The following is a 23,779-nucleotide window of genomic DNA, read 5'->3' as shown; positions in this document are numbered from 1 at the left end:
TGGAGAGCATGTGTAATAAACAGGTAAACCTCATTCTGCACATTCAGTATATGTCCACAATTTCAGTGCTAGCTTTTTAGTTACTAGGTAGATTCTCTTTTAAATTTAACTGGGATAAGGTCAGACTGAAAGGGTCTTCAGTGAATAATGGAAACACTACTGAAGAAATAAACCCTCCATGAAATATACAAAAACACTTTATGAATTGAGTCAATAATTCTTTCAACTCAAGTACCTAATTTGAATCCCAACATTTCTTTACATTACCTTAATTAATGCACACTGCCCTCTGAGTATCTTAATTCTATGCATTTTTATACTTCTAAGCACCTTGGTAGTGAGGCCTGCTTATTTACAATCATTTGCATACAATTTGAAGCAAAAATTGAAAAAAAACAAAGTAAAAGATTATAAATTCATTTCTTTTTTCCTAAATAAAACTATAATCTGTGTGAAACATCATGTTCCTCTGACTGCATACTGTACTTACAAGATCACTTATAATATTTGCATAAATACAGAACAGCACTTATTGAAAAGTACATATATTTTTCTCCATTTAGTAATTTCTTTAATAAAAATATGCTCATCACATACACAGATGCAAAACACAACTTGCTAGTCCTTTTCTACACAGAAACATATGCCATATCAAGTTGGAAGATGTCTGTGGTAGAAAAATTAAGTCCATCATCCCGCAACTGATTGGCCCTGCTTAATTTTTTACATTCATTAGCCCCAATCCTGAAAAAAATTGAGCATGTGCATGTTTGCAGGCTTGATGTCAATGAGTATGAAAGGAGTTCTCAGTTCTGATGAGTAATTCCATTCATATCAACAGGACTACTCACAGATGTAAATTAAATATATATTTCAGTGTTTTCAGAATCATGGCCATTGTTTCCTTGACAGATTTTTGTAGGATTATTCCATACATGAAAATAAGTATACTCAAATAAATTGTGTCAAATATCTTTAGTGCCTAGGTCCCTCTCTTTAGTTTAGAATTTTATCCTCTTGGCAAAATGTATTATGATTAGGACTGACCAAATAACAGAGATTTTGATTTGGAGGCTGAACCGGGGAGCGAAGCTGTGAGTGAAGGCTCATTTTGAACTAAACTGATATTTTCCTCTTCATGAAATGAAAAACAAATACATAAACCAAACAATTTATTTCCGCTCTAAAAAACATGTGAAATTTAAAAAAAATAAAAAGTAACAATTTTTGTTCATTTGTTTAGCTTTCGGGTGTTTTTCAACTTTTTAAATAAATACAGTTAAATTTTAAATTAAACTGTTTCAAAATGAAAAGTCGAAATGTTTCATTATGAAATGGTCAAAATGAACTGTCTTGACTTTTTCAGGGAAAAAAAAATATTTTCTTCATCCAAAAGTATTTGCCAAATTTCATTTGACTTGTGAATAGTGTTGGTGCCTTGAAAAATATTTGTCCAGTTCTAATTATTATCTCAAGCAGAGTAATATTTAGGACTATCTATTATGCCACTAGCTTTACCTTTATTTTGCTGTTTTCATAATGCACCTGTCATAAACAGATGGTTAAGGGTTAATGTCTCTTTTACCTGTAAAGGGTTAAAAAGTTCACTTAGCCTAACTAACACCTGACCAGAGGAACCAATTGGGGAACAAGATGTTTGAAAAGGAAGGAGGGAAGTTTTTCCTTTGTTTTAGATTTACAGTTTCAGCCGGAGTGGAAAAGATCAGGGAACCAGCCTCTTATCAGAGTAGTAAGTTTTAGAAAGGAATAAATAGGTTTTTGTTTATTTCTTTGTAACATGTCTTATGCAAATAGATGTAGAATCAAATTGGGTATTTGGGTATTATTTTTTTATGTGTAACTAAAATTGTGCCCAGGGGAACATCCTCTCTGTTTAAAATCTGTTGTCTATGAAAGTAGTGGTATGCTAATCTCTCCCAGAGGGTTTTCTTTTACCTTTCTTTTCTTTAATTAAAAGCCTTTTTTCTTAATACTTGATTGATTTTTCCTTGTTTTTAGATCCAAGGGGATTGGATCTGGACTCACCAGGGAATTAGTGAAGGAGTCTCTCAAGGGTACCCAGGGAGGGGAAGGTTTTGGGGGGACAGGGAGTGATCCAGACACTGAAATTCTGGATGGTGGCAGTGGTACCAGCTCTAAGCTAGTAATTAAGCTTAGAAGTGTTCATGAAGGTCCCCACATTTGTACCCTAAAGTTCAGAGTGGGGAAAGAACCTTGACAGCACCCAACCACCAGTCCTCCAAATTGATATTGCTTTCACTGTCTCCTTTTTGAGAGCCCATATGGCTTTTATTTAATCCTCCACATTTACTTCTTTGCACCACTTCAAAACTCCAAAACTACTTGCCCTAAATTATCCTTTTAGATTATTTTGTTTGATTTCGTTGTAATAAAGTTGTAGATTGTTTTCCATTTACAGTAGAACCTCAAAGTTACCAACACCAGAGTTACGAATTGATCAATCAACCACAACCACATACCTCATTTGGAACTGGAAGTACACAATCAGGCAGCAGCAGAGACACGCCCCCCATCCTTCTCCCAAAAGCAAATACAATACAGTACTGTGTTAAACATAAACTACTAAAAAAATACAGGGAAAGCAGCATTTTTCTTCTGCATAGTAAAGTTTCAAAGCTGTATTAAATCAATGTTCAGTTGTAAATTTTTGAAAGAACAACCATAACGTTTTGTTCAGAGTTACAAACATTTCAGAGTTACGAACCACCTCCATTCCTGAGGTATTCATAACTCTGAGGTTCTACTGTAAAAGTAGTAAATTACAAACCAAGGGGAGTTTCACTGTCAGGACTTTAATGATTTAGGGTAATTTTGGGGTATAATTAGTGATGAGTAGTCTGAGTTAGTCAAATTTGGGCTACAACTATCTATGAGTAGTTTGAGCAAACTAGTAAAGCAGGAGAACCCTGAATTCAATTATAAATTAAATCCGGCAATGGATTCAAATTCAAAGTTGCCATTATATGCAAAAGTGTTTTCTGAGTATGGACTGATTACAGAAATTGACTTTCAGAATGTTTTCTATTACTTCCCATGCCTCAATAATCCAGATGTCAAACCAGGAACTTATTAGAAACACCAGAACAGATGCTATGCTAGAGTTGAGCTTTCTAAGCAAATAAATTAAAAAATTGTGAACTGCAAAAGTGGTCTCCAGGAAATAGCTGTAGGTGTATTTTGCTAAAATAAGCAGTAACATTTCCTACAATCTGCCACGATGATTTAAAAAAAAAATAACATGGAAGACAATTTGTCTCCACTTCATTACATTTTTGCGGTTTATTACTCAATAGTTTTTGTCTGGGATGCCTTCGTGTCTAAGGGAATTCAGTGGAACTATATACATAAATAAAAACAGCAGAATCTAGTCTTAAATGCAGCCCATGGTCACCCTTTCCCCTTGCAACTGCTGTGTGAAGATACAGCTAATCAGGTATAAGTTTTTATTGCTGGGGAACTCATAGCATAAGTGGTATTCAGCTATAAAGATAATGGTTGAAACAGTTGTGTGGATTTAGTTTGTGAATTAAACACTATGTAAACTCGCATGCAAAGTAGGTGCATGCTTGGCAGGTAAATTGTTGGTAAGGCTGTTGGTGTCCCACAACTGAGGTTCCCTGAGCTAGGCTTTAAAATGGAAACACTCTGGCAAGTTCTGTTTTGTCTAAGCCAAAAGTACTTTTTCATCTGCTTAGGTACTATATACTTGTTTCCAGTATACTCCCCTTGAAGATAATCCATCAAAATCATATCATGTCAAGGCGATAGGAACTAAAGTGTGCATTTCCTGGTTTTTGCCCGTGGTGTATTTCTTTCCCATCCCAGCAACTGCACAAATAAAGCCTGGGTTGTCAGCATCCCTGATCCTGCAATGACTTATGTATGTGTTTATCTTTCTGAAATCCCTCTGAAATAATGGTTCTTCATTTCATGCATTGCCAACAGTCCCACTGACTTCAGTGGACCTGCTCACAGAGCACAAAAATAAACACACACGTAGGTCTTTCTTTACTGTACCAAGGCCTGAGTTTTCTGGCTTTTATGTAAAATTAATTCAGAGCCTGTGCATTAGAGAAATATATTTTGTTCTTATTTAATTCAGATTTGTAATAGCTTGCTGCTTCCAGGGCATGTGACTTGCCAAGAACATCAAGACTTTTGGCCTTTCAAATTCTCAATCTTCCACACTATATATTTTTTAACATGGTTGAAATGGAAGAATATGGAGAATATACATTTTTCTCACTGATTCTTGTAAATTCAACAACAGTGCAAGACCATTAATTTTCATAATTGTATTAGAGCTGCAGTAAAACTTTCAAAGACTCAAGGGAAAGATTGTTTGAGACAGCAAGCGATAATTGAGCAGAACTACTGTACCTGCATCATTACAGCAAATGTTAAGAGTAACTTGAATCTAGGGACAAGCAGTTCAAGAGAAGAAAAAAAAAAGAAAAATACCCCAACAACCACTCACCATGTACCTTTGCATCCTAAGCATGCTTTGTCAACAGCAGCCTAAGGGCCTAGTGAAATCAATTAACTGTGCTATTTACTTACAATGGAAACAAACCTGATTTACATACAGTTTGTATTTCAGATCTGAGAATATTTGTTACTGAAGTCATTGGTACCTGGAGTTGGGAACTAAGTGAGTTCTGCAACACTTGCCTGGCCAGTCTTATAATACCAGTTTCAGATTCAAATATTAGTATTGGTACCATTTTGTTGTTGTTTTTTTGCTTATATTTATAATGTTTTATTTATTTCTCGAAATACAATAAATATTCCAAAATACCAGATAACCAACTGGTTTTTGGGTTTAACAATAAATCCACGAGACTCCTGAAACCTATTATAACAAGGGGAAAACGTTCCAATGCACCAAAGCAAATTCCTCATCCGTAAAGCTCCCGTTACTCTTCTCTGCACAGTGTTAAAGGAAGCAAAATCACATGAATCAAAAGTTATAGGGGGCTGCAGGGAAGAAAAATGTTGCTCAGAGTACATTTCAACCACTACTACACAGCAGCTGTTGACTACTCTGTGCCAAGAACAGGCAAGTGAAACTCCATGAGAATTTGGAGTATGATCTGACACAGAAAGAGAGGAGCTAGGAAGAAGTTACTCTATGCAGCAGGCTCCCATGGCTTCCACACACAGCTGAAGGAGCACATGTGTTTCGCCATTGTGCGGGAGCCAATGGCAACACAGGTACTGCCAGCACTGCAGCTTGGCTTGAGGGCTATGCTTTAAGGGCAGATGCTATGTGGTGTTATCCGGAGATTTGTTTGTCCAGTTTATCCCATGCATCATCAAGCTCCACACATTCAACAGGTCACATCTGGTTTTAGCTCCTCACACGAACGTACCGAATGCACGCCTTGGCCACCACAAAGTCTCAATAAATTCTTATTTTGAGAACTCACATGCGAATTACACATGGAAACTCACATGTGTATTACAGCAGCTGCCAGCCCTCTACACATGAGTGAATTTCACCCAGGCTACTGGTTCCACACCCCTTTTTAGTCCCCTCTTGCAAGGACAGACAATGTGGGGGATTTCTTTCCAGACCAAACCATTAGATATGTCAAGGAGAACACAGACCTAAAATACCAGAGAGCAGTTTGATTAGTTCAACTCTCGTTTCATGGTAGTAATTTCATTTGTCGCATTTGGCTTATCTGTAGTCCATCTACAAATCTGTACAGTGCAAACAAAACAAACGAACAGAACTGTAATTTTTTTTTAAAAATGCTTTAACCTTAAGTCCTGGGAAAAAAACAAAACAAAAAAATTACAACTCAGTGATTCAGTTTGTACACATCTGTGAACAGTTTGCATTTGTGACTATGGCCAATTATATATGTCTCATGGGTTTCTAAATCTCATGGATTTCATTTATTTTTATACTAGTACAGAATTATAATGTAATCTTAAATCTCCTCATCACTTATTATTGCTGGTCATTTGCTGAGTACCAACAGTGTGCCTGGCACTGTATGCACCATGGAGAACAACTATAATATTTAAATACATACATGTAGCATGTAGATATATTACTCTAGAGAGACACGATTATTACTAATACATTGAATCTTAGTACCTGAGTAACATATTGTCTAGACTCTACCTATTATCCTACCCTTTTGGAACACTGCCATAGGATTGTTAGCTTCCATTTGAACAGATATTAGCAAAACCAGAAGGTGTTTCAGATTAATATTTTACATCCAGCAGTCGAGCAAATACTTCAAATGTCATGCCAGCAATTGGAATATGTCCAGGTTCCTCAGCTACTGCAGTATTTGAACTTACGATCATGTTAGTGTGTCACTACGATCACATTACTGAGATATTATGTTCTACAGTTATAAGAGTAGGAAGAATTTTGGATTAGTAAAGATTCTGCCTGTCAGGGTTTATTTTTATTTTAACTATGTAAACATTTGTGCCTAAGATACAATAAATATCATAGCTAGCATTTGCAACAGCATGCCTTGCACTTGCCAGAGAGATGTAACAGACCTCCTGCAGTCTAATTTAACATAAACAAGCCAAGACAGAGGAAAAAGTGAAAACAGTGCCCTGCAGTAACTGGCTAATAGCCTTTCCAATTGTGCATGGAGAAACCTGACACATTGGGAACAACTGTCTACCCAATATCTGATGGTGTGTTACAGGGCATAGCATAGTGCATAATCATGGATAATACTTCAATAATATTTAAAACATAACTCTTCCCATCCAAGAATTGGTTAAGTTCAAATTCAGCTTTGCATAAAGATGTGAAATACTTCCTTTTATTTGTCATTATCCTAAAATTAAAAAGGAAAATAAAGAAATAAATGCATTTGTTCATCTTTTGAGCCAAAACCTAGGCATAACAACTTGTTATATTTAAAAGACTTGTACTTATCTAAATTTCAAACATTAGCCCACCAAAGTAACAAAAACAAATTAAAAATATAAGGCTGTGTCTGTATCAGTTAAAAAGTAGAGCTCATTTGTTTTATTGATAAGTCCTTACTTTAAAATCAATGGCATATGTACAGGAGCGGCACCAGAGTTTCTGGTGCCCTAGGCAGAATTCGGGGGGTGGCATTTTGTGCGCTCCCCACGGGGCACGCGGGAGCTTCTAGTTCCGCTCCCATTGCGCTGCCGAAGAAGGACCCTCCGCCGAAATGCCGCAGGCGACAGTGGCAGTCATTGAGCTGCTTAATTGCCTGCTGCTGTTTTCCGCGGCACGTCGGCAGAAGGTCCTTCTTCGGCAGTGCAATGGGAGCAGAACCGGAAGCTCCTGCGCGCCCCATGGGGACCGCACAAAATGCCGCCCCCCCAAATCCTGGCGCCCTAGGCGACCGCCTTGGGTCGCCTAAAGGAAGCGCTGGCCCTGCATATGTAGCACATAGACTTTTGTACGTATTTTACAATAGTAGATCTTTCTTATAAAGATGTGGGGAACCAGAAATTTTACTTAAAATAAAAGCCTGCTTCATTTTCTCTGAATGAAACTTCTCAGCTTCTAAAAACAAAAAGTATTACTGGTACTTTGAAAAGGACAATATAGTTTGTTAACGTACTGTAAGAGAAATGAATGTAAACAGTTCACTAGAATCATTCTCACTAGATCTAATGTTCTCTGACCTACCATAAAGTTACATGCCATGCCAGATCTGCAAAGATTGCTTTTCTTTTCCTTTGTTAAGACTAATGACTTCTGCTCTTCACTGATGACTTTGTGCATGCTCAGGCACTCATTTATTTGTAAATAGAACCGTATTAATCAAATAATACATATACACATACACAAGATTTTCATGTTTTTCCTGGTTAGATCATGCTTTTTGACCTTCACTGTTTATACTATAATAAGCAAGTAATAAATGAGTCACGCTCTAAAGTGAAAGTGCTAAACCAAGTGTATTTAAAAGGAAATAAAGCACAATAAGGATGATACATATATTAAGATTACCTGCAAACAATAGAGATAAAATTATAGAGATTTAATGAGACTCTTTAACCAGTGGTTCAGCAAAATGGCAACCAAAATCTGAAACTGCAGTTTTAAATGGGACTTGTGATGCACTCAGCTGTCTTAGAAAATTTAAGATAAAGGAATTGTGCCTTTTACAAAGTGGGATTTAAAAAACAATGACTTTAAAATAAAATATTGGTCAGTTAATTGGTAAATACAACCCCCTTTTTTTCTTCCTCTCCACTTTATGATGTTACAAAGAAATGATGTGAAAGGTCACATTGTGTAAAGGAGAGGAACTGTGGAAACAAAGGACAGCAGCTGGAATATGTTACGGTGTTTTTTAATGCTACTGTTCTGTGGCAATTGTGCAGTAAAACCGTGGCTATAAATACTGGGAGTACAAATTCCATCTGTGACCATGTAACCAATTCTTCATTGACAATGAAATGAATTTATCAATGTCTAAATTATCAAGAGTTTCATGTGCAAACCTAGTACCAATGGAAGAACTTTTTGGTGTTCTTCCAGATATGCTATTATATTCCTAACATAGTTAAAACCTTCCTTGGCAAAATAATTCACTATTGAACGGGAAAATAACCAAATATACAGAGTTAAATATCGAGAGAATATTTTGAGAATGTTCATGGTAGTACACAAGACTACAAAAATAAGTACTGAAGTTATTCGTATCTCATGTAAAACAGAAAAACTCTATACAGAAACATGAAAGGGATATTTAAGAGGAAAAACTAAATTTTTATTTCCATTTGTCAGCTATGCTCAAATATCACCAATATGGCAGAAATGTAAACAACCTATGGGAGTGTTTTTGCATTCCACATGGGAAGTCTCCACATAAACTGTAGCTGCATTTTAGAATGAGCCATTTGATGAGATTCAGAAGTTTACCAGGGTGGTATTTACTTCCTTGCAGTACATTGTCCGGCTATGCTGGAAAAAGGACAGGAAACACAGGATGGGGTTTAATTAGGCCACAACTTTATTCTTAAACGTCTAGGAGTACCTGGCAGATAAAAGTGTACAGTGTAGGTAATTCCATAATCACTTCACTACATACCCAGGAGCTTCTGAGAGCAGTCCCCCCTACCCATCCTGGTCCCCAGCCAATCTGCTGCTGGGACCTCACCCCACCCCTTGAATGAGGGCTAAGGGGGGACTATAAAGAGGGGCTGGCTCCCTGCCATACCAGTCACAGAAGCCCTGAAACCCCCATTTCCACTCCTTTAAGGAATACTTCCCTTTAAATCCTTTACCTATCCATTTTACCTGATCCCTCTATCCCTTCCGTACTGAGTACCTGCACTGGACATCTGCCCCACATTTACATAATGAGTTACAACATCATAGCCTAACTGCCGTTTAATGTTTGCCCAAAGTAAGTTCTCCCTAACCCACTGTAGGGAGGGTGAATAAAAACCTCACTTCACCTTGGCCAAGCTGGCAGTGGGGGAAAAGTTCCTTCCCACCCCCCTGAGAAAGGAGCAACTAGCCTGACAAAATGTGATATTTCACCATTTCCATGAGAGGGAGGGTGGGCACTGTTCAGTCTGGTCCAGGTAAAAGAGGGCTTTTCCTGCACTGGCATGGACCTGTATAGTCCCCTCCACTTCCAGCTGCAGCAGAAAGTCACCTCCCTCTCCCAGCCCAGTTCTGTAGCCCTTAATAAGGCATACACTGTTTCCAACAAGCCAGACAACAGCCCTCCCCCTCCCCCACACTTAATGTGTAGTGAGGTCATTTCTTTTACTGTTGGGAGATATGATGCCTTTTGTGAATTTCTCATCTGGAAGAGCTTAAGCAATTTCATCTCTTTGCAATGAATAAGGAAAAAAAAATATAAAACTGGAAAAAACGTCTAAATGCCTTGAATTGATCAATGGGTATTTACTATCCAGAAATGCTACCAATGGAGACGCCTCATGTATGAAAAGGAAAAGTGCATCAAGTCCTGGGACATATGGAAGCCATTTATCACATCATTACCATTCCAGGTATGCAGAGAACGTATTTAACTGGAAATGGTGTGATCTGGTATTGTTATAGCTATGTTTGAAGAAAATATGAGATGAGCGTGGAATGGCCTTTGGGGATACTAACAGCTTCCTAATATTATACAAATAGTCATCAGCGCACATTTGGGAGTGTTTGCAGGATCAGGCCCTTACTTTGCTAACACATTATTTGACCCCTGTATTTAATCGTGTTGTTGCTGGTTGTGACACGGCAGGGTGACAGGATTATGCCATGTTTTCATACAGACATAGTTGGAAAATAGAGCAGAGCTAAATGTGTATTTGGCACTGGCAAATGGCTAAGCATATAAAAATCAATTTTTGAGCAATGTAGTAGTGCTTACATTCCTTTAATTTATATTTACTTTTTATTTGTCCTCAACAAACAAAACAAAACCAAACCACTTAAAAGCAGTTTCACTATATCACAATTTAAGTTGTATTGATAGCAATCTGATTTCTATTTTGTGGCTTCAAATATTGCTTTAACTAGATCCAAGCCACTTTCCTATTAGTGCCTTCTTAAAGAATACATATGTGAGAGAGTCTGTATTTGTAATCGTATGCATATGATTTAATCATGCCATATTTAATACATTTTATCAGTCCAAAAATACTGCCTGCTTCTAGGTGACATTCATTTGCCATAGATTGCCCTTTTCATAATGGAAGATTATCTGCTTAAAAACTATCATTTTTATGTATCTTTAAGACTAAAATTATTAGAACTATTTCCTAATTATTGTAAGTGACTCCAGGGCACACATTATTGTGTATCAAATTACTAGCTGAGCCTCACAAGTAATCTGGAACACATTCCTCCTGCACTATGCGCTTATTTCCCTCATAACAGTAGACACAATTAACTTCAGAACAGACAAGATTAACTCTGCTCTACGCTAATCCCTGTATTCTGATTGGTCCCCTTATTAACTGCGCATTGAAGGAAGGACAGTAAAGGTGTCAGGAAAGTCCCTAAGAATTGGCAAGCCTGAAGGATACTCTGCCAGGAAAGAACGGAAGAGCGGAAGGTGGCAGTTTGAAACACTTATTAAAGGAGTTAACAGACTAAAAGGATGTGATTTAAAGCACTAAATGCCACAATCCTGTCATGTCCAAGTACTGCAGTCTAAGGAACTGCTACTTCTCTATAAACATCACACACAGTGTTCTCAGTACTTGGACAGTAGAATAGGACAAGGATGGAATGAGAAATCTTATCTGACAATGGACTTCGTGGGTTAAGCCTTCCAATAATATTCTAAGATAGTTTTTGAATTTCTGTACTTGTATTTATTATTAATAATGGAGTTTATTAGGTACCCATCTGCCACTGGCATTCTAGTCCCCTTACATAATAACCAGCAGTAAAATCAATTAACATCTCATTAAAAGATAAAACTCAAAACCATGCCAATAAAATGCTAAAACATATTTTAAACACATTCAGTCAGCATGATGGTATGCTAACATTCAGTTAGTCTCAAGGTATGCAGCAGTTTAGATGTGTAATTTTAATGCTAATTATGGCAAGATAAACTGTAAAAATAAAATAAATTAATACAATGTACTTTAATTTCAAATTTAAAGCAAATCCAATAGACCCTGGTTCTGTTTCTCAGTCAAATGCTGCATCATTTTGGACTTCAATAGTGTTGTATTTTGTGTGAAGAGAGTTCCCCCCACCCCTTTTAACAGCTATAGACTGCTGCGAGATTGTTCAAAGATAAAAATATGTACTGTGAAGCCCCTAAAATGTCATGATAAACGAACTCAAATGTCACTATTAAAATATCTCCTTTCATCAGTTTCACAGCACAGATCTCTCATTGGAATGCCAGAAGAACTGACTCCACTCTGCAATACTTCTATGGGAACAGGGAATTTCCTTATGAAGGTTGAATTTAAGACAATGGCAACTTGGCTGCAATGTGCGTCGCATGGCACTGAGATAGCCACCTGCAAAGTAGTTTAAAAGATACACCCCCCTGGAGAAAAATTCTTCTGTGTGAACTTCTTTTGAAAAATACTGTGGGGTTAAGTTTCTGGCTCAACACAAGGCTGCTGCAACAATCTCCCCAGGCTCCTCTAAAATGTGAAAAAAAGCCATTTTCTTTCAACTGACTTTGTTAACATTCTTTGTGAAAAGATAAAAAGGGAGTATCATGGTACAAAAGAACTGATTATGAAGAAAACAATTTCAAGGGTACCACTTTCCTTTCCTCTTGGAACTATTATACAGTAAGTGACTCATTCCCCTAAACAGCATCATTTGAACACAGGACCAAAGGAAAAAAATCGGATCTTTGTTTTGTGCAGTTCTTGAGACCAGATATCTATCTGTAATGATAACCTTGTTGGCTTGATTACCATAGGCAGTTCCTACAATATTCCATGCTTTGTCCCCCAAGTTAAATATATTTCTATATAAAACGTTCAATTGAAGTTCAGGTGGTTTTAACAAAAGTGGGGGGAGGGAGAGAGGAGGAAGACTACCTACAATGGGTATTTATAATCTGCATTGCGTTGCTACCTGCGAAGAATAATACAGGATGATCTCTTTTGGAAGAAAAACCCTCACATATAAATGGAACAGTCAAATTTATAAGCAGCCATTTAGACAGCAAATATGTTGCTTGGGTTTCAGCAGTCTTAAACACTGTGAGCAGCTTAACCTTATCTCCCAGTGCCACTGCCTTCCTGAAGTAATTGATGCTTGGAGTCCCCAATTTCACATAAACCAGGCCACTATGTTATTGTATACAGCAATCTGACTGCTAGCAGAGACAGGAAACTGCACTGAACCCAGATCAATAGACATGTCAACAGTAAGCTGCTTAATCTAATTCTGCCTATCTCATCTTGGAGCACAGAGTTTGCAATTTTACTGCTAGGTCCCTGTGGCAGGAAATGGTTTGGTAAGTTTAGTCTTAAGAAGTTTAAGCGATATGCTTATCCTTCAGGCCCTTGAATGTTTATTCAGCAGAATAGCTGCTTTAAATGTTTTATAAATGGCAGCAATGTAAACAAGGCACTTCTGAGTTCCTTCACAGATGAAAGCTATAACAGTGATTTCCTTGGCAGTGGACAGGGAATTTAACACTACAGCCAAATACACTTAAAAGTAACTTGCATTTGTACAGATGTACCAAACTAAAATAAACTTTGAAGATCAAAATATTTTTTCCCCTCCTGCTCCCCTCCACTTCCCCTCTAATGGTATTATTCTGACATAGAAACACTTTTGCCTTGGCAATTATATTTGTCTTATCTCTAACTTTAATGCAAGTGACAGGAATGCCCTCCTTTGTAAATATCTTTAGCATCAAGACTATTATAATATAGTTTATGACAAATAAGTCAGATCAGGTGACTGGAAAATCAGAGATCAGCTCCTTTTTTGGCAAGCAGAAGAGGTGGAAATTAAATCAATGACATTTTCCTCACTCATGTAGATACCCTATTGACAGTATAACTAGCTTTTCCTTAAAAAAAAAAAATTAAAAAAAAAAAAAACTTTGCCCAACATTTCAGCATGCTAGGCTTAAGGAGAATTTTTTTCCTATTTGCTCCCCATGAAAATGACTCAGCTGAGTGTCCAGGCGTAATTGAACAACTCTCTCACACACGTGGGTTTTATTCCATATCATCCCTTGCACCCCTTGAGCCATGGCCCTGTCACAATGTAAGCATTTGTCAATGATGTTACAGCAAAAAAATAATATTGTTCACAGTTCACTGGCAACTGTTCCAGGTCTCAAAATGCCTGGGGTTTTCAATTTCATCTGGAGTAAGACCAAATAATGTTGCGTCCCTCAGGGTTTCATGGTACCTAACAATTCAGAAGGCCATTGCCAACAGAGAGAGAACATTAAAGCTCATGGTTTACTTTGGAATCTCAATTAATAGCTTCAAACCATGATAGACCTTTCAAATGCTCTGACAGTCAGTTTATCACTGGGAAACAAGTGTAAACTTGTTTAGAGAGGAAGGATGGTCTTATGCTTAAGGCACCTGACTAGGAATTAGGAGACCTATGTTCTTTCCTCAGCTATATGACTTTGGGCCATGTAAAATAAAACTTTCCTATCTCACAGGAGCGCTGAAATGCTACATGCATAAGTGCTCGGGAGGTACTCAAGCACTACAGTCATGAGCGTTACAGAAAAACCAATAAACAAATTCAATAAATAAAATAAGAATTATGGAAGCCCATTTGAACCCAAATCCTGGGCTCATGGAGTTCAGATCCATGAAAACTAATTCAGCAAAGAAAGAGTGCAGTGAATAATGAAATTGAAGGAAGAATTATAAAATGGCAATAAAAAATAAGATACTGAACTTGAGTGTTCCCACACACAAAATGATAGTTATGGGGAAGTTCTGTAAAAGAACTTTCCTTGGACTAAAAACTACAAATTAACTTTGGGAGTATCTGTGATCCTGTTTATTCATGTATCGTGAACAAACCTGTGCGGACATCCATGCTTGATAAAGTTTCATACTGGATGTGTCTGCATAGCCATCCTGAAATCTTTGATTTTTTCTCTTCTTTTATCTATAAAAATTTCACTCCTTCAATCAAGAAACTGAAACTATACTACGTGATTCTGATTACCAATCGCACACCATGAATAAGCAACAGTCAAAGCAACAGCAGAGGTAACTCATTTGTGAACAATCCATGGACTGAACTATAATTACATAAAATGGCTGTACAGTTTCAAATAAGTTAGTAAAAAGAGTAAAAATCAAAGTTTGTTCAAAGATAGCGATTTTAGATGAATCCAGGAACTTGCATTTTCATATAACTAAGGCTCTGTATCTGTCATGGAGGCAGCGGAAGTCATGGATTCCATGACTGTCTGCTATGTCTGTGACTTCTGCAGCAATCAGTGTGGCTGATCCCACGGCTTCCCAAGCAGTTTCTCAGGTGGCCCTGGGGACAGCCACACCAGCCACTGCAAGAGCAGCTCTGCAGCCAGCCACTCAGGTGAGCAGTGGTCCCGGGGGAGGCGGGAGCAGCTGCAGCTTGGCAGCTCCCAGCAGAGGTCCTGGCGACACAGACCACCTGAGCAGTAGTCCCAGGTGTGGCTGGAGCAGCCGCTGCTTGGCGGCGTCCAGCAGCTGGTGCTGCTGGCCAAGGCCTCCCTGCAGAGCAGCAACCCCCTGGCCTCCCCCAGAGCAGCAGCTCCCGCCCCCTAGTAGCTCGCCCCCCCACAGGCCCTCCAGCTAAGGTTTAGTCAGGGGTATTTATAGGTCACAAGGCCGTGAATTTTTGTTTACTGCGCATGACCTGCCCATGACTTTTACTAGAAATACCCATGACTAAATCGTAGCCTTAATCATAACACAAAAATCAGGAGGACTCTTCCTCAAGCCCTCCCAAAACAATATAAGAACAAGTAAACTTCTGAATCTCATAAAAATGGCTATACTAAAGTGCAACTACAGTATGTAAAAACATTCATCATCACAATGAAATCTCATAGCCCTTCATTTAAGGATCTCAGTGGACAATCTTTTATTCCAGATGTTCTAAAACAATTAGACCCAATGCAGATCAGTAAGATGGGGCTCCTCAGAACTTCACGGCTTACATTTGTATGCTATTCAGCTGTAATGTCTTTTTAATGCCAAATTCACCATTTCTGAATTAAGCTGTGAAACCACTATTCTCATCTTTTTTCAAATCCCTCCTCAGGACACATTTCTGTTTGGTGTCACCAAATAATCAGCCAACCACTGATAGATAGATTGTGAGGCAGTCTGAGAATAGCTGATTTTATTCATTTATAAACAATAACAAAAAATGCAGATGCTTTGGAATTATCAGGTTGTGCAATAGCTAATCGATAGAACTCTATATTATCATTAGTATCCACATCCTCTTCATTGACTGTCTCGCTTGCTGCTTCTTGAGTTAAATTAGATTGTAATCTTTTCAGGGCAAGGACTGAGTATTCCTGTGTGTTTGTATTGTGATTAGAACAATGGGCCCCTGATCCTGACTGGAATCTTTGGTCACTTCCATAGTACAAATAATCAACACCACCACCATAGCTACGCTTCTGATCTGGGGTACAGAAAGTAAATGCGGACTTAGAGTCTCTGCAACAGGAACTTATTAGTGTAAACTAAAAAAAGTTGCCTATGAATAAAACGTCTACATAAATTTGAGAGCATGTGATGCATTTTTGAATGAGGTAACTAATTCTGCAAGTATTATACATTTGATCCATTTAAAACAGTGATTCTCAACTTTTCCAGACTACTGTACCCCTTTCAGGAGTCACCTCACTTAAAAACTACTTGCTTACAAAATCAGACATAAAAACGCAAAAGTGTCACATCACACAATCACTGAAAAATTGCTTACTTTCTCATTTTACATATAATTATAAAATAAATCAATTGGAATATAAATATTGTACTTACATTTCAGTGTGATACTTGAACCTGTTTTTTACTTATGAGCCTTGCCTGAAGCCTGAGCCCACCATCCGGGGATGAAGCATGTAACTTAGCTTCGCAAGGCCCTCCGTGCTGTGGGGCCCTGGGGAACTGCCCTGCTAGCCACACCCTAATGCAACCTTGCACTTGTGACCTCCTTAAACCCATCCCACAACCCCAGGTTGAGAAACACTGATCTGGATGAGTTGAGTACCTGCTGGAAGAACTTGGCATACTCCCAACAGTACATGTGCCCCTGCTTGAGAACCACTGGTTTAAACAGTTGAAATAAACCTGTAAAGCAGAATATGAAATATACACATGCACTACTAAACACTGGGTCCTTAAAGCTTTAATGTAGTATAGGAGTGGTCTACAACTGGAAAAATATCTTTTCTTTTGCTGTTCATAGCATAAACATGCAAAAAAAATAAAGCCTGTTGGTGCATAATAGATATACCAGGTGCTTTAGGTGTTTACAATTGAAGCATTAAATCATTATTATGACACTGGATCTTAGCAACTGAATCCAAAGCTCTAGTTTCCTGTCCCAAATCTCATTCATTTTATCACTTTATTTAGGATTTCCAGGTTATGCACTTTTAGCTTCATTAGCCAACACTGAACGAACTGCCTAGGCCATGATGACAGAAAATTATGGTGATGGATTTAAAGTAAATCACAATATTCACAATCAAAAATATAGAGCTCCCTTGTTGAATAGTTATGTTGCCACACAAACATTGCCCAATTTTATTTTATTTTTATAAATTTCCTGATCTTGTCTATTTTCAAAATGTTAAACACTTTGCATAAAATAAATTAATCGAAACAGAGCTTGGGCCTAGGAGCCAAGATTCCTGGGTTCACTTCTGCATTTGGTCACTCGTGATTTTAGATCTGTCACTGCGATTTTCACAGGGGCTAAGCACTTGCAAGTCCAGTGGGAGCTCTGCATGCACATTTCCTATGATAATCAGGCCCTTCATCTCTCTGGGACAGATTTCCAAAGGTATTTTGGAACCTAAATATGCAGATAGGCATGTAGTGGATAGTTTAGGCACCTAAATACCTTTGGAAATCTGGCCCTCTGTGCTCATTTTATCACCCTATAAAATGATACAAGCCAATTTATCTAACTGGGTGTTGTGATGTGTAATTAACAAGTTTAAAAAGTTCTTTGCCATCCTCAGATGAAAGATGCTAAAATAGATACGTGTTAGCAATGCTGGTGTGCATATTAGGCATGTGATGATCCAACTATGCAATGTTTTATTAAATGCTTTGGCAACAATTTATACTACTACTATTTATACATTTGGAAAAAAAAACACACAAAAAAATTCCTATTACATTTTTAATGATTTCTAACTAAAGGGCTTTTTTGACCAGAGAAGGCATGTAGGAAGCTCATCAAAAGTTCAGAGTCAAATTGAACAGTGGCAATCTTTTTAACTTCTTTGTTTAACAAATGTATCACAGGAACTTTAAAAGCAGTAGCTCTACCATGGCTTTCTGAATTAGCAAACAATGAACTTCCAGCTACCTGCAAAAGTATAGCCAGAGCACAAGAACTTAAACCACCAAAGACTACCCAGAACTTCCCATCTGGCACGTTATGGACAACATACCCCCAAAACGCCTGAAACTGTGAAAACCACTATGGACTACATTCAATCACCTCATGTCTCTGGATCTGGCCAGGGAAGGGCAAAGTGCCTGAACCTTGTTACCATTCCAAACAAGCACATTATGACTGTCCCAACAAGCCACCCTCCTGGTTTGACCTGCCACGCAGACTTTGGACCACACTGCATTGCATCCAAACAAACCATGTAAGATATGACTACTTGATGCACAAATGGAATATCAAAGACCTCCCTTCGTGTGACTGTGGCAGGGGTGCTGGAACAATTTGTATAGCGGAACTGCAGAAATCCACTGAATCAAACTGTAAACTGTATATAATGGAAACCACGTCAAGTCGGGGAGGAGCGGGGTCCTGCCACACCCCCACCAGCCCCAGTTCCAGCACCTATGGACTGTGGTGAGACTATCCTAGCCATCGAACATATCATAATACAGTGCCCCAAATATGGATTCAAAGCAAAATGGATGATACCAGGGTCACAGAGAAAGCCTTTAAATGGCTTATGAACCTACAACTGTGTCTACTGAATGTTGTTCCCCAGACACCAGATGCGAGAAAGCGAGGCCCTTTGTAACTGGACTTAGATAAATGACTTGCAAATTAAAAGAATTGTTTTTATGATTCACTGCAGTAGCTGGCTTTTTTTTGGATACAAGGTTAAAAGTGACTAGTAAACCTTTTAAGGTTATTGAAACTAAATTATTAACGCTACGTTTCACCTTCCTTTTGTCCTCCTCGTGGCATTCTCCCTGATTACTTACTGCAGCTCCACTCCTACAAGTTGTAAATCAAATGAAAATCTTTGAAGTACAAAATCATCTGATTAAAATTTTCATCCACAGGGAAACTGCAGATATGACGGGAAGCCACATAATGCAGTTTTTACATTTGAAACATCTGACACTCTTATTTTTGTGTTGTGAAAACTGAGCAATTTCATCTTCATGAGTAACAAAAAGAGGAGTCTAACCTTTTGAAACCTTTAAAACAACTCTAATATTTTTCTGCTGCGTGACTGCATTTGGTGTGTCATACTTTACATATGTTATGACACAGAGCTATTTGGGACAAAATACATTAGATAAAACGTTTTTCCCCCCTTAGCTCAAATATGAACAATCCACAGGTTTGATGATATCATTAAATAACATGTGGGTTGTTACAAGGTAAATTTGAAATAAGAGCCACTCTCAAGAGCTGTAAGGAACTCCACACATGCCCAAACCTGAGTGCTTCCTGGAACTAAACAAAACTATAAAGCTGTGATGAACACTATCTAGAGGGTAACCATACATTAATTTACATTTTTTAAAATGTAGTGTCAGTCCCAGCTGAGATATGCATTTGTTTTAAATATTTTTTTCTGAAGAAGTGGGCAGATAACTTTTCTTAATACTACATTTTCAGCTCTAAAGATTAAATGGGGGGATGGGGAGGAGGAGAGGTGTCTATCAAGATACTGAGATATTTCAATGAACGGGTGAGCCCTGAGCAACACTCCAGAAAAAGAGAAAGTGGTAGCTGAATTTGCAGTTTCAGCTTCCACTAAGTTCCATGGATACAGCTTACTTACAGTCTACATACATTAGCACAAAAGGTTAGCTCCACACAGATCAAATCGCATTCTAGGAGGGATAAGAGACTTTTGCCCCATGGGGTATTATTGGAGTTCAGCCAGAACTCAGGCTTAAAAGGTGAGCAAATTCTCCAGAGGGAGTCTCCTACTGCTTCAATACTGTTTACTGTCTCTCAGCACTTTCAAATTTCACCTCAAAAGCAGGAGGTACAGAAGAAGTGTTAGGTTCCTTTTTAAAGGACCAGCGCTGTCTGTCTAGGTTTTGAGATTGCCGATCACTCTTAGTATTTGAACATCATAGTATCACGGGATCATAATCATGGGATTATTACAGTTTGGAAAAGATTTTTTCAGTGTACTCCATTGGTCAAAATGAAGAATAAGGTTCTTCCTAGTAACATTGTACATGATGCATGCAATGACTCCATCAAGAATATGTTCAGTCACATAGTATCTAGAATTCTATCTGGCTGAAAAGGATTTTGAAGAGGAAAGTGCCAAGAACATATTTCCTGTAGGAGGGCATGCATCTCTGTGATTGATGGTGATGTCAACCAATAGCAGAGTGATTGAAATGATCAAAGTTCCTAGTGTAAAGACTCCAAGAGACCTGTTTGAATTTGGGCCATTCTAGGATCAAGTCTTTGGTTTTCCCATTTTTTCCCCCAATACAAACACCAGAATATTGCATATATTGAACCGGTCACTCAGTGTTGATGGATTTGTACTAAAATCAGCATTGCTGTTTTCTACAGAAAGCAATAAAGCATGTCTTTCTTGTGCAAATTAGAACAAGTAGTGTCAGAGTGAAGCAGCACTGGCAGCTTTTACTTATTGTATAAGTTGTATTCTTGGATCACAATTTCTCCCTTCTCTCCCTTTTTCATCTTTGTGTTGCTCTTTGCTATGCTGCTCTTACCTTTCTTTGATTGATAGTATCTCCTACAAACTTGCTCCCACTCCAGCCTGCTCAGGAAAAAGCACCTTCCCTTCAGTACCCTGCCTACTCCATGGAAAGACTCTTACTCTTCTTACAGCATCTCAAAGGCAGCATGACCGGAAGAAAGGAGAATGAAGTTGGGAGTCAGGAGTTATAATCATAGGCTCTCTGTAGCTCAGTTACCTATATAATGGTGATAATGCCTCCCCTCTCCCCCCATTAAGGATGTTGTGAGGCTTAACGTTTGCACAGCACTTTGCACACACAGCTAACGTATACTGTTATTTGTTCCTGCCCATTTGAGAGAAGGAATCTCCTCTACCCTTTCCCAGGGCACAAGGTGCAGCCCCTCTCCCTCTGATTTGATTCAACAATTAGATGTTTTGTTTCTCAGCTGGATTTAACAGAACCAGTAAAGGTTTTGTTTGGAATCTGAGCTCAATCTGAGAGAATGATATGTACGGGGATTTGAACGAAAGCTTAACCTCAGCACCAATAAACAAATATTTCAGATGTACATCTGTTCTCTGATGCTTTGGGAAGCTGTTTTCCTTCAACTGGTTTAACTCCCTCATTCTCTTTGGTCGGATGAACAACATTCAGGCGAAAGTACATTAATTCCTGTTCGAAATCCAAATGGCTTCCACATAACCAGAAGCAATAATGCTTGGCTCCCTACATACTTGTCAACTTTTCCAAACCCAAACGAGGTGATCTATAGACTAGTGTCCCAAAGTGTTGGGGCTGGAGAATGCATCCAAAGTTGGCAGCATTTGTAACTCCTATATATTCTGTGGACTAAAAGCAGCCAAACCACCATTAAATCATAGAATGAAGATGTTTTATAAAGCCAACTTTCTAAAAATGTGTAATAAAACCTGTCTCCTTTGTAATTCATCCTTCCCTTTTTCTCCACTTGAACCTTTATAGCCTACCTGTATGCATCTTTCACATTTCCAGCAGCCACGTTTTCTGCAACTTTTAAAATCTTATTTAAAATGTTTCATTTTAATTCCTCCCTCCCTCCCATCCTCTGCTTATCCATCTTTTTTCTGTTTTAATGTGGGTTTTCAGCCACTATTTTTCTACCAATGCTTTTTTGCCCAGTCTATCCCCGTTCTTCAACATTGCCTCTGATCCCTCTGATTTTACTTCCCTTTATTTTTTATTCCATACCCCATTTCTACTCCTTTCCCCTCCACCCTATCAGTCCTCTTCCCAGCTGGCACTCCTAACACCTCTGACAAAATATCTCCTCGCCATTTCTCAACCCTGAGTCTCTTGCAATCAGTGTTGGGGAACAGGTCATGCTGACTCTCCCAGTGTGGATGATATGTGTATTGAGGAGTGGGAGTAGGTAAAAGAGTGAACTTGGAGGTGGATAAATTAACAGCTCTCTTCCCATTACACCTGACATATATTTTGGTTGACACACAGAACAGCAACAAAATGAATGAAAGCCCGAACACAGCTGATGAAGTAACCTGATTTGGTTGTGAAACATTCTTCTGCATTTCTAGCTGATTATGAGTGTCACCATTTCAATAACTTTATGGAATGGTAGTGCTGTTGGGGACATATTTAAAAGGTTTGACAATTAAAAATGGCAGAGGCCACAATTTTGATGCAACACCTTAATACTCTTATCATGACTTAGCTGAAGATTTAAGAATGGATCCACATTCTGGATGATCATTTACTTATATAACTTTTATAAGGATGGGACATGCAGGAAACTTTTATGTCGGGAGGAGGACAGGGTCAACTGCTTAGAGGTTCTCTACCATACTCCCTGAACAGCAGTTCATTGTTCCCCTTGACTTGGTCAGACTTAGCTTTAAGTCTTTATTTTACTCTAAGATCTCTTACTTGCTAATGCCCTGACCTTGGCATCTGTGCTACTCCTCCTAAAGCTAATGTGATATACTCAAACAATGCAGACCATTGCTAAGAAATATAAGCACCCTTAGTGATGTCACTGAACTCATTAAAGATATAGTTGACTTATGGCCCTAGAAAACCTTATTAACAAATGTAACCGTAATAGAAAACAGTAGTGCTTGTTGATAAGCAGAGTAAAACAATACATGTTTTATTCAAATATAAAAATAGCCCTTGACCAAGAAAAAAGATTTTTGTCTTAATAATTGTGGCAAACTATAGCTAAGTATGCAATTCCTGAGATAACTGATGTGAAAAGAATGGAGAAACTCAAAATACAATCATACACATTTGAAAATTCTAATTCTTAATGCAATTTACATAGTTGACAGCAGGGCTACAAATTTGAATGATTCATTTTAGTAAACAGCAAATTGTTGTGCATTCTCACTCTAAGGATGTGTTAGAAGGTTAACTCTAACAGAAGATTGGTGAAATCTAACCACTGAGAATTACTATAAGTTCAATTTTTATAGTGATTGCAGCAACACAATAACAGTGCTGCAAAATGTGACTGTGGTATTTATTTGTTATAGCTATGGATTGAGCATTTACAAAGCAAGAAAAGTATTTTATGCTTCATATATCACTGCTAGTATTAAGAGTTTTATTCCTCCACACACTATTAAACATGCCAATATCTCCCATTGGTGATATAGTCTCTATAAAAATTGTACTATTCATTAGACTTCTCTCTTTTAATATGTGTTTTAGAAATTTCTTTAAATGTTTGCCAGGAATTAAATGCATTTATTTTTATCAAATGACTGTATATAAAAAGTCCATCTGCAGACTTCTGGGTCACTGTACAATCTTGCAAGAGAATGTATACAAGAACCCGATCTATTCCCAGAGAAAGAATGAAATTCTTTTAAATAAAAACAGTTACAAGAAAATAGTTCAAAAAGTGGAGATTCCAAGTTCTTCAGGGTCAAGATTATATTGTCAAATTGTCTGGAATATGCCGTGCATATGTATTGCACTAGTTGTATGAAATAGCTATTGTAAAACAATGTAGCCAAAATGGTCAGAGATGTACTGAACTGAATCAAAAGACAAAACTATTTAACGTTGAAAATAACCACATTGGGTCTTGGTGGTGATTCTCATATCCTCAATATGAGCAATTTTCTTCAGCACATACAAGAAGCCAGAG

General features: G+C 38.0%; 1 protein-coding gene across 9 annotated transcripts in view; it reads right to left on the bottom strand.

Moving 5' to 3' along the window:
* PARD3 (par-3 family cell polarity regulator) overlaps positions 1-23,779 on the bottom strand; it is a 658,805-nt gene that overhangs the window by 88,861 nt on the left and 546,165 nt on the right. The gene's annotated exons all lie outside the window — the stretch shown is intronic.

The sequence above is a fragment of the Gopherus flavomarginatus genome, chromosome 2 (assembly GCF_025201925.1).
Source record: "Gopherus flavomarginatus isolate rGopFla2 chromosome 2, rGopFla2.mat.asm, whole genome shotgun sequence".
NCBI classification, from domain to species: domain Eukaryota; kingdom Metazoa; phylum Chordata; order Testudines; family Testudinidae; genus Gopherus; species Gopherus flavomarginatus.
The sequence above is the reverse complement of the archived record's forward strand: the minus strand, read 5'-3'. Positions and strand labels throughout refer to the sequence as shown.